We start from the raw sequence: 12,052 nt of genomic DNA, 5'->3' as shown, positions 1-12,052 counted from the left end.
TCTAAGTCAATAAGGAACAAATATTTTGAATTTTTGAATTTTTTAAATAGCCAAAAAGTAGACGTTGCTTTAGTAACTGAAACATGGCTAACAAATGTAGATACACTTCCTTCTTCTGATTTTCAGTGTTATCGAGTAGATAGGTCTGAGCAAAGGGGTGGTGGAGTAGCAATTTTCGTGAAGAGATCAATTCAACATTCACTCTTACCTGTGATAAGAACACGCTTGATAGAGAATGTAGGGATATCGGTTAAGCTTTTGAACGGAAATGAGGTTAAGATTTATTGTATCTACTTTCCTGGTGGAACTTCATCGGATCTAAAAAAAGATTTCTTTAAGCGTGACTTAAGGCAGCTTTTCTCTACTAGTGGTGAATTCTTGCTAGGTGGCGACCTTAATTGTCGACACAAAGATTGGGGATGTATAAGGGCAAATTGTTGGGGGAATCTACTAACTCAATTTCCACATTTCTTTCCTATTAATATCCTTTTCCCTCATAGTCCCACGTTTTTTCCCGCTGGTTCCCATGGATCTCCATCCGTCCTTGATTTGTTTTTTACTAACATGTCTTGTCAATTAGTTAACCCAATTTCTATAGATGCGTTGAGTTCCGATCACAACCCTGTTCTTTGTCGTCTCCCTTGGTCGGGTGAAAAAAAAGTGCGATATATCCAACAATTTCACAAAGCAAATTGGAAATTATTTCAAACAACCATGAATGCAGAACTTCAAAATGTGTCTATGGATTTGAACAACATATCTTCTTTTGATGATGTAGATTGCGCTGTACAAATCTTTACTCAAGGTATTTTATCGTCCGTGGAAAAATGCGTTCCCAAAAAACTTAAAGAAGATTCTTTTCTAAACAAAACACTTCCTTCTCATGTTTTGGAAATGATAAAACTGAGAAATATTCATAGAAGGAATTGGCAAAGATACCGCCAGCCTTTTTCGAAAAATATGGTTTCTCATTTCAATCAATTAATTTCGAGAGAAATTTTACATCTTCGAAACAAGGAATGGAACAACAAATTGAGTACGCTTGATAAGAATGGAAAGCCCTTCTGGAATATTGTTAAAATTACAAAAAATAAAAATAGGAAAATTCCATTCCTCAGGGAAAATAATGAGATTGTATGTTCTAACGAGGATAAAGCTAATGTGTTCGCTGAGCGCTTTTTAAAAAATCATAGAGTCTCAGAACATTTAGGTGATAGTGAAACAAACGCATTAGTTGATTCAAAAATCGACAATTTCAATAATTTAAATTTATTAACACCTTCAAATGCATTTGTTTCAACTAAAGATATCAACATCATTATCAAAGATTTAAAACTTAAAAAAACAGGTGGGCTAGACAATATCAAAAACACCTATATTAAACATCTCTCGAAAGAAGGCATTCAGTTTCTTACGTTCATAATGAATGCATGTTTAAAAATGCAATATTTTCCAATTAAATGGAAAATTGCAAAAATCATTCCAATTTGTAAGGCGGGAAAACCTCCCGATTTAGCTAGCGGATATAGACCCATTAGCCTGCTAAGTAGTTTAAGCAAAATTTATGAGAAGATTCTTAAAGAAAAGATGCTAAAATATATTTCCGATGAAAAAATATTCCCCGATCAACAATTTGGTTTTCGCAGATTTCACTCTACGTCTCATCAGGTGAAAAGAATCTGTCAACATGTCAAAAGTAAACGAATCCAAGGTAAATCGACGGGTATGATACTTTTAGATATTGAGAAGGCTTTTGACTCAGTATGGCATAAAGGAATAATTTATAAAATGATTAAATTTAAAGTTCCGTTATATCTTTGTAAAATTGTTCAAAGTTTTCTTTCCGATCGATGTTTTAGTGTTCATGTCAACAGTGGTATTTCGTCTTTATTTACGTTCAATTTTGGTGTCCCCCAAGGCTCTGTTTTGGGCCCTCTTTTGTATAATTTATATACTTCAGATATCCCATCCATTCCGCTCTGTGAAATTGCCATTTTTGCAGACGACACAGCAATATATTCTTCAGATGAACTTGCTCTCAACATTGAGAGTAATTTAGTTCAAGCTGTTGAAATATTAAGCAATTTTTACAACAAATGGAAAATCAAGTTAAATGCTGATAAATTTCAAGCTATCTTTTTTTCAAGGAAAAGAAAGTCTTGTTATCTCCCCAGCAACCAATTTATTCAGATAAATGGAATAGACATAGCTTGGGAAAATTCTGTAAAATATCTAGGTATACATCTTGACACCAAACTAACATTCAACCAACATATTAATTGTACTATAAAGAAAGTAAATATAGCTATCAAATTGCTTTACCCTTTTATAAATCGAAGATCTGCTCTAACTATTGAAAATAAAGTGATCATAATGAAAGTGATATTTCAGGCAATTTTGTTATATGGAAGTCCTGTTTGGGGTAGGGCTGCACTATGTCACATTAAAAAACTCCAAGTTTCACAAAATAAATTATTAAAAATGATGCTTAATCTACCATTCCGTTATTCCACTTGTGACCTTCATCAAGAAACGAATGTTGAATTGATCTCCGAACGAATTCAAAAGCTAGAAGCAAACTTTGCGCTTAGATGTAATTCATCTGATAACCCTCTTATAAACCAAATCAATCTGTGATAAATATTTGTTCAGTTACCTATCTATTTACGTTTTTTTTTTTTTTTTTTTTTTTTCACTATATCTACATATAAATTGTTATTTATTGATCTCTTCTTTTGCTTCTTTTTTTTCGTAATAATTTATCCATTTATTTATTTATTCGTTCATTTATGTACTTATTCATTTATTTATTTATATTTACTTACTTTTTTATTTATATTAATTTATTTATTTATTACTTATTTATTTATTTATTTACTTATTTATTTATTTTCTTTTTATTTATTAAATCATTAATTGTTTTTATTTATTTATATATTTGTATATTCACTTTTGTGTTAATTATATTGATTTGTTAATTTATTTATTATTTATATTATACTCCATTATCCAAGAATTCAATTCTATTTAAAAATGTTTGTTAAACACAACTGAATCAAATTCTAGTCATTTTTTTTTTTTTTATAATTTAAATTGAAGGTTTTTCTTTGCTTTTCCTTCAAGTATTTCGTTGCCCTAATATTTTTTGTTTAAACTATAAAATAATATTTCAGATGTAAGATATATTTATCAAATCACTGTATTGTAAAATGTGCGGTTACAACACCTATTATACTGATTTATGCAAAATAAAAAATACTACTACTACTAAAATTTGTTTGTTATTATTTTACCTGTATTAAATGTAACCTTCTCCCATCTTACCAGATCAAATCTTATGCATGAGCCCAAAAGACTGCATTATTTTGACAACATTTTACTATAACTATGTATTGTAAATACCAACGAATATGAAATGTTTAATATACAATCTATTTTAAAGTTTCTATCAAGAAGTAATATCTTGGTACATTTGTATAAATGATTTTAAAATATTATTCAATAAATTAATAAATAAAAAAATAAATACTCAGTAAAAGATAAAGAAACGGGCCAGAAAGAGTATATGTATTTTCTATTAGAATCACTTTTTCAACGTACACCTACATACGTATATATTATATTGCGTACAACCTCTACAACCACTGCTTATGTGTCACTTCATAATTAAAGTCGAAAACGCACAAAAGATCGACTGTAAACAATACATGAATAGTAATTTCTTGTATGCTTACAAGTGTTTTTCATTTCCAGGATGAAATATCCTAGGATGGGTTATGTCTTACAAAAAAGGTGAAAATTTTGGTTTACCCTAAATATCTCACAAACCAATGACACTAGAAACTTGAATTAGATTTTATATTTTTTTTTTGAAAAATGCAATTAATGGTTTTTTATAAATAAAAAAAAATGAATACAAAATTTGTCACCTCGAAAATTGCATGAATAAAAAATGATTTAATTTCCAAAATAATTTTGTGCAATGAAAAATAACGTTTTCGACATCGGGTAAAATTTTGAGAAAAATCAAATTGACATTTTTTTTTATAAAAAATAAAAAACTCGGTAAAAATTGAATTTTAACTCAAATATCTTTTCAAAAACGTCAGATTTTGGCTTCCAACTGATTTTTACTTATAAGAAATATTGTTTTTAAAATTGCAAAAAAATTTGAGAACAATCGAATTGATAGTTTTTACAATAAATAAAAACCTAAAAAAAAAACAATCCTAAAACTTGGTAAAAATTTACTTTCAAATCAGCTTTTCAAAACTTAATAATATTGTTTTCAAACTTTTTTTTTCACAGAAAATATTCAATAGTCTGTTTTTTTCATACAAATATAAAATCTACAAAAAATTGTACCTATTCAAATTTGGTAAAAATTGATGTTCGGTTCTTGATATCTTTCAAATAAATTTCATTCATCCAATTTGTATTTGTTTATATACGTAAGAAATAAAAAACTTTTAAGAAATGCTACTAAAATTGGTAAAAATTGGTTTTCGAATAAAAATCTCGTTAACAAAAATAGATATTGAAATCAAACTCTTTTATCATATGCAAAATGTTGTTGGTAATTTTAAAATTTTTTAAGAATAATTCAATTGACAACTTTTTTTACCCATCACGAAAACCTACAAACTTTTAAGCAATTTTAAAGGGGACCTACAGTCTTAAGCTGAATCCATATCGAAAAATTGAGAAAGGACAAGAATTGCTTTGGAGGATTTATCAATTCCTCGCAAGAGGCAGTATCCGTAAAAAAACAAAGTTTAGATGGCACTGGCACGGATTGACCAAGACCTCTCGCATGACAGTCCTAAGCATTAACCATGGGAAATGCTGCTCTTTGGAAAAAATCTGTCTTTTGAAATGACTTGTAGATGGAATTTTTAAAAATTTCTACTGAAAATCTTAATGCTGTTAAAACCTATAAACCATTTCGTAGAATTCTTTGTTGCTGGAAGATATTTTGCAATCTAATAAATAACTCAAATTCCTCTAAAATACCTATCCATATCTTCTTTAATTGCGTTATCAATCGACATTTTTCTGGACGATAAGTTAACGTACAATTTATTTGTTATGAATAACTTTTCCAGCTATTTAATTCACCAACAAAAATCAAACATGACGTTTGGCTGTGATAATAACTACTTAAGAGCAGCATTTCTTATGTTAATTTTGAGACCACGGGTTAAATTTTATTATGAAAATTCTAAACTATGGACTTGCTTAGTTACAACTTAGCAAGAGTTTAGCAAACTTCTTTGAATATGTTTAAGTTTAATGGTTAAACAAATACCCTTTTCAATCGAGATGAATAGATTCTTGTTCAGGGTTCTCGTGAGACATATGTACAAATCGAAGTTAGTGTCTCAGGGTGAGCACCGTAGATCTAAGAGCAGCTTAAGATAGGCCCACGGGGAATTAAAGAGCGCGCCTAAAAGACTTCCCACATACATTTTCAATTCTTAAGATAGATTTTAATGAAAAGTGTCAAAGATATCAAATGGAACAGTGCTTGCCAATATAGGTCGATAGTCACAATTTTTAAGGGGTGTTCTAAGGAAGAAGTCGTTAATTTTTAGTAAACCTAATTTTTAATTTAATTTAGTTTGCCAAATAAATGAAACAACAGTACAAAATTGTTTATAGTTCTTACCTTATGGTGTTTGATTCTTGTAATAAAAGTTATGACACGACTAGATACACCTTATAGAAATAAACTATACAATAGTTTAAAAACTCCAAAAGAAGAAATTTAGATTTGAAAGGTTTTTTCATAAAAATGTTTGTTATTCAGATTTGTTTTTAAATTGAATACACAAGATTTACCTTACCCGTTTTGATATTTAAAATGTTAAAAAATCTTGATGTTTTCTCTTAAACTTGTGAAAGCTTTAATATATACTAAATCAAGAAAATGTTTAAAACTATCCTATGTCCTTTTATATTTCTAAATTTCAGAATGATTTGGGTAGTATTTCATATAATGACGTTGGCCCTGCTTATTTTATTTTTAAAATACACCATCACAGAGTTCTTTGGTCAACATTTACACGTAACCCTATATGATCCGCTCTATCCCATCGAAAAGATACCATTTCCGACAGTTTCAATATGTTCAATTAATCGAATTTCGAATGCATCTGCTTTAAAATATGCTACTGAATTGTAAGTTTGAGGGTCAACCAAAAGATTAAGAAACTAAGTAACCTTCATTATGTTAATATTTTACAGAAGTAATAGAGATCCTAGAAGAAGGAAACCTGAATACTTTTTTGAAAACATCAAGATGCTATCATATTTATTTCAATCCGAAGACTCAATGGATCTGGATAGAGCTTTATATTTTCAAGGTTTTCTTGACTTATACGATACTGATGATTATGTGTTTTTTAATACAAGCAAAACAATGCAATTTGTAAGTTATATTATTTACATTGAAGTTAGTGATTTTTTTTAAATCCATTTTATTCTTTACAATTTAAAAAACAAGCTTTCTCCATCTTGTAATGATATGTTAAAAGATTGTCATTTAGGTGGAAAGAAAATTGATTGTTTTGAAGAATTTGAAGTGGGATTGACAAAATATGGATACTGCTGCACGTTTAATAGTAAAAATAAGTAAATGCTCTTATTTTGTTATTAATTAATAGTTAATATGATTGTATACAAATATTTTAAGATATCGTGAACGATCGGATAAGATGAGATTTTTTGGCTCAACTCAAGGTCTATCAGTTACTTTGCGATCACTATCAAATGACACTTTTTACAATGTCCTTGAAACAGATGGTTTTATTGTGAGTAGAAAACTATTTTGGTTTCGTATTTTTATTGTTCCTAAATAAGAACTTTATTTGAAGGTTTTAGTTCATCCTCATAGTATGTATGCAGACGTTTCATCAGGTGGTGTCAGCGAACGTTTTATTCCTAGTCAACAGGACTCTTACATGGCAATTACACCACGATTTACTGATAGCATCGCGAGTATAAGGCATTATAGTCCTAAATTGGTAAACGAAAATTAGAAACTGAAAAAACTCACGACTTTAAAAAACTAATAAGTAACAACTAACCTTTAACAACTAACAACTAACAACTAACAACTAACAACTAACAACTAACAACTAACAACTAACAACTAACAACTAACAACTAACAACTAACAACTAACAACTAACAACTAACAACTAACAACTAACAACTAACAACTAACAACTAACAACTAACAACTAACAACTAACAACTAAGAAGTATGAACTAAGAACTAAGAACTAAGAACTAAGAACTAAGAACTAAGAACTAAGAACTAAGAACTAAGAACTAAGAACTAAGAACTAAGAACTAAGAACTAAGAACTAAGAACTAAGAACTAAGAACTAAGAACTAAGAACTAAGAACTAAGAACTAAGAACTAAGAACTAAGAACTAAGAACTAAGAACTAAGAACTAAGAACTAAGAACTAAGAACTAAGAACTAAGAACTAAGAACTAAGAACTATGAACTAAGAACTTAGAACTAAGAACTAAGAACTAAGAACTAAGAACTAAGAACTAAGAACTAAGAACTAAGAACTAAGAACTAAGAACTAAGAACTAAGAACTAAGAACTAAGAACTAAGAACTAAGAACTAAGAACTAAGAACTAAGAACTAAGAACTAAGAACTAAGAACTAAGAACTAAGAAATGATGTTGCATACCAACTCCAGCCACAATATGGTTTGTGCTCCAACACAAACTTTAACTTCATGTGGTTAAAATTCACGGTAAATAAACACATCATCCACACATGTTTTTTTTATATCGAAGTCCAAATCTGGACAGAAATTCAACTTTTAACGAATTTGATGCTCTGTCTGACTCCATTCAAAGAATTGTTGCCCCAAATTGTCATTGCGGGCGATTTCAATGTACACAATTCTTCTTGGCTTCGTTATTCTGGTCAGTCAACACCGGAAGGAAGGTATGTTGAGATCTTTGCTGAGTTAAATCAATTAACCCAGCTTGTCGATGAGCCAACTCGAATCCCTGACGTTGCAGGTCAATCCGCCAACACCCTAGACTTGTTTCTTACCTCTGACCCTAATAAATACACAATTAGTGTATTACCGCCTCTAGGCACATCAGACCATTGTATCATATCTGCAAAATTCTCATGTCGAAAAAACCCAGTTAAAGAAAAAACTCCTATGAGAACCGTTTGGCAATATGAGAAAGCCAACTGGGACGGTCTCAATGAATTCTTCAGGAACTTTAACTGGTCACTATGCTTCCCCGATAGTGACGTGGATTCCAGCGCAGATATGGTTACAAATTTAATTCTTTGTGGAATGAGAAATTTTATCCCGAACAGGGTAAAATCTATCAAACCCAAAGAGAACTCATGGTTTGATTCGAGCTGTAAAGAGGTTATTAGGATCAGAGATGTAAGTTTCCGTTGTTACAAAGCCAACCCGACCGAGGAAAACCGGAATAAGTTCAAACAAGCTAGGAAGACATGTAATGGTCATATTCGTCGAACCAAATTTTTGCATGATCAGAAATTAAGGCAAAAAATACTACAATGTCCCAAAGGTAGTAAAAATTTCTGGTCATTTGTAAAAAACGTACGAAACACCACGTCATCCTCGGTTCCAACGCTCGTCCACAATGACACTCCCTATGTAAGCTCGATTGATAAAGCCAATTTGCTTGCAGCACAGTTTGCTGTTAATTCGACGCTACCGGAAAGTGTCATGAGTCCTCCTGTTCTTGAGAGCGTAAATGATTCAATGGGACGAATCTTCTTTCGCACTCGTGCAGTTGCAAGAGTACTGAAAGACCTTGACATACACAAATCCGCTGGCCCGGATAGTATCTCCCCAATTGTTCTGAAGAGGTGTTCTTCATCGCTGGCAAAACCACTGCGTAAACTTTTCCATCTTTCCTACTCTACAGGTCTTTTTCCGAGCGGATGGAAAATAGCATTTGTCCAGCCTGTCCCTAAAAAAGGCGAATCCTCCTCTCCCTCTAACTATCGTCCAATAGCACTCACGTCCCTTCTTTCCAAGGTCATGGAAACGCTGATTAATTATCAGCTCAAGAAATATCTCGAAGAACGGAAGCTTCTTAATGACCGACAGTATGGTTTTCGTAGCAATAGGTCCACTGGTGATCTCATGGTCCATCTCACCGAACAGTGGAACAAATCTTTACATCGTTTTGGAGAAAGTAAGATTATTGCACTTGATATTTCAAAAGCATTTGATAGAGTTTGGCACCAAGCTCTCTTATCGAAAATGCGTGCTTTTGGTATTGATGAATCTCTTCTTCGTTGGATTAGAAATTACCTTTCTAACCGTTCAATACAAGTTGTATTGGATGGTTACAAGTCTGAAATTCTTAAAATAAATGCTGGTGTTCCCCAGGGCTCCGTTTTGTCTCCGACACTCTTTCTTATATTCATAAATGATCTTATGTCTGCCACTTCTAATCCATTAACCTGTTTCGCCGACGACAGTACCCTCAGCTTTTCATACTCGTTTATAGATTCACATCCTTGTCCTTCGGATGTGGAACTTCAACGGCAGCGTATGATAAGCTCATTAAATTCTGATCTTGACAGCATTGTCCAATGGGGAATCAAAAACCGTGTAGAATTTAATGCTTCCAAAACTCAATGCTGTCTCCTGTCGTTAAAGCGTAACCCACCCCCGATGCCGCTATCCATGAGCGGCACTTGCATCCAGGAAACTAATCAACTTTCAGTAGTTGGTATGAATATCACAGATCACCTCTTATGGAATGATCACATATTCGATATCGCCAAAAATGCTGCCAGATGCTTAGGATTTCTCCGAAGATGCAAGAAATTTTTCACCCCTTCTGATCTGGCTATAATCTACAAAGCTTTTATCCGTCCAAAGCTTGAATATAATTCTCATATCTGGGCAGGTGCCCCCAAAACAAATTTAAATCTCTTGGATAGAATTCAAAAAAGGGCTTTAAAAATGATAGGCGACAGAACTATAATCGAAACATTTACATCGCTGGAACACCGTCGCAATGTTTCATGCCTTTCGTTATTTTATAGATATTTTTACAAACAATGTTCTGTCGAATTAGCCAGTTGCATTCCACCCCTTAAACAATTCAGCCGTAATACTCGCACTTCTAGGAATGCTCATCAGTTTACCCTTGAGCTCAATTTCGGGCGTACTGTTAAGTACAGAGATTCTTTCTTAAATCGCACATCGAGAATGTGGAATGCTTTGGCCAACTCTGTTTTTCCCTCCCATTTTGATGTTCAGAACTTTAAGACCAATGTGCACCGGTATCTCCTCTTAAATCCTTCCCTATTTTCCTAACGCTCGCACTGTGTTTAAATATAAACATATAAAGGGTACTAATAACCCCTTGAGTGCCTGCATATTATAAAAAAAAAAAAAAAAAAAAACTAAGAACTAAGAATCAAGAACTAAGAACTAAAAACTAAGAACTAAGAACTAAGAACTAAGAACGAAGAACTAAGAACTAAGAACTAAGAACTAAGAACTAAGAACTAAGAACTAAGAACTAAGAACGAAGAACTAAGAACTAAGAACTAAGAACTAAGAACTAAGAACTAAGAACTAAGAACTAAGAACTAAGAACTAAGAACTAAGAACTAAGAACTAAGAACTAAGAACTAAGAACTAAGAACTAAGAACTAAGAACTAAGAACTAAGAACTAAGAACTAAGAACTAAGAACTAAGAACTAAGAACTAAGAACTAAGAACTAAGAACTAAGAACTAAGAACTAAGAACTAAGAACTAAGAACTAACAACTAAGAACTAAGAACTAAGAACTAAGAACTAAGAACTAAGAACTAAGAACTTATAACTAAGAACTAAGAACTAAGAAATACTTACTTGGTGCTTGAAATTTTCAGTACACCTGAAATTCCCTCATTAACGTTTCATTATTTTATAAAAAGCAGGATATTTAATGTACTTGAGAAAGTAAAGGAATTTAGAGGAACAACTATGAGTACAAAGCATAAGTACGGGTACTTAAAAATTAAAAGTATAAAGTAATTGTGCCCGAATCTGCACTCTACCAGTAGGTACGAGTACATTAAGTTTGCTTTTAATTTTAAGTACCAGACACTGCAATTTAATTTTTCATTTGTAATAAAATCTATACTTTTATTGAAACAAAAACTTTGAAATTTCCAAGATTTTCTAAGCTTATGACTTCAAGTACCAAATATTAAGTATTTCAAGTACTTGACCAGTAAATTTAAATCAAAACCATTTTAAAAAAGTTATTTTATTTCATTAGAGTTATTTAAGTCATAAAGTCTTTAAATGCTTAAAGAACTTCAAAAGTATTAAAAATTATCGATATAACTGCTGCAAAAAGACAGGTTTTGAGAGCCTTAAATATGACCTGGAGGTCTTTACCAAAAATATTCCTTAAAAATGTGTTGTTTTTCTTTCGCAGAGAGCTTGTTTCTTTGACGATGAGCTACCGAATATGTATGGGGATCATTATAGCCTCAATAGATGCATTACTCAATGTCGCATAAGGAGCATAATTGTCCTTTGTGAGTGTTTGCCGTTTTACTATCCTTATCATTTCCTTGACACAAACACCGAGATAGTCCACTGTACGTTGCAGCACCTGGAGTGTCTAAATCGATATGAATGTAAGTACATACTCGTATGTATAATCCTACATCTAGCCAAGTGTCGTGCATGTCCTAGTTTCAACCCAATAGTGTCTCATCTTATCCTCGAAAGTGGGCTCAAAGCGGGTTGGCATTAAAATTGCAATTCTGCAATGAACAAAAGCAACAACAAAACCAACTACCTTGTTCTCTTTAACACACACAAACCACAAAACCCCACTAGATTCAGATCACACTATTTTTAATACCTAGACCGTCTTGAGTTTTTTCGGCCTTTTTTTTGTTGAAATTACCTCGACCTAAATTCGTTATTTTATATTTTATCGCAAACGTTACCTCTCGTCTCCAATTTTGGCACCACCACCACACACTTGTTTGGCTGCTACA

The sequence above is a fragment of the Eupeodes corollae genome, chromosome 1 (assembly GCF_945859685.1).
Source record: "Eupeodes corollae chromosome 1, idEupCoro1.1, whole genome shotgun sequence".
Lineage (NCBI taxonomy): Eukaryota > Metazoa > Arthropoda > Insecta > Diptera > Syrphidae > Eupeodes > Eupeodes corollae.
The sequence above is the reverse complement of the archived record's forward strand: the minus strand, read 5'-3'. Positions refer to the sequence as shown.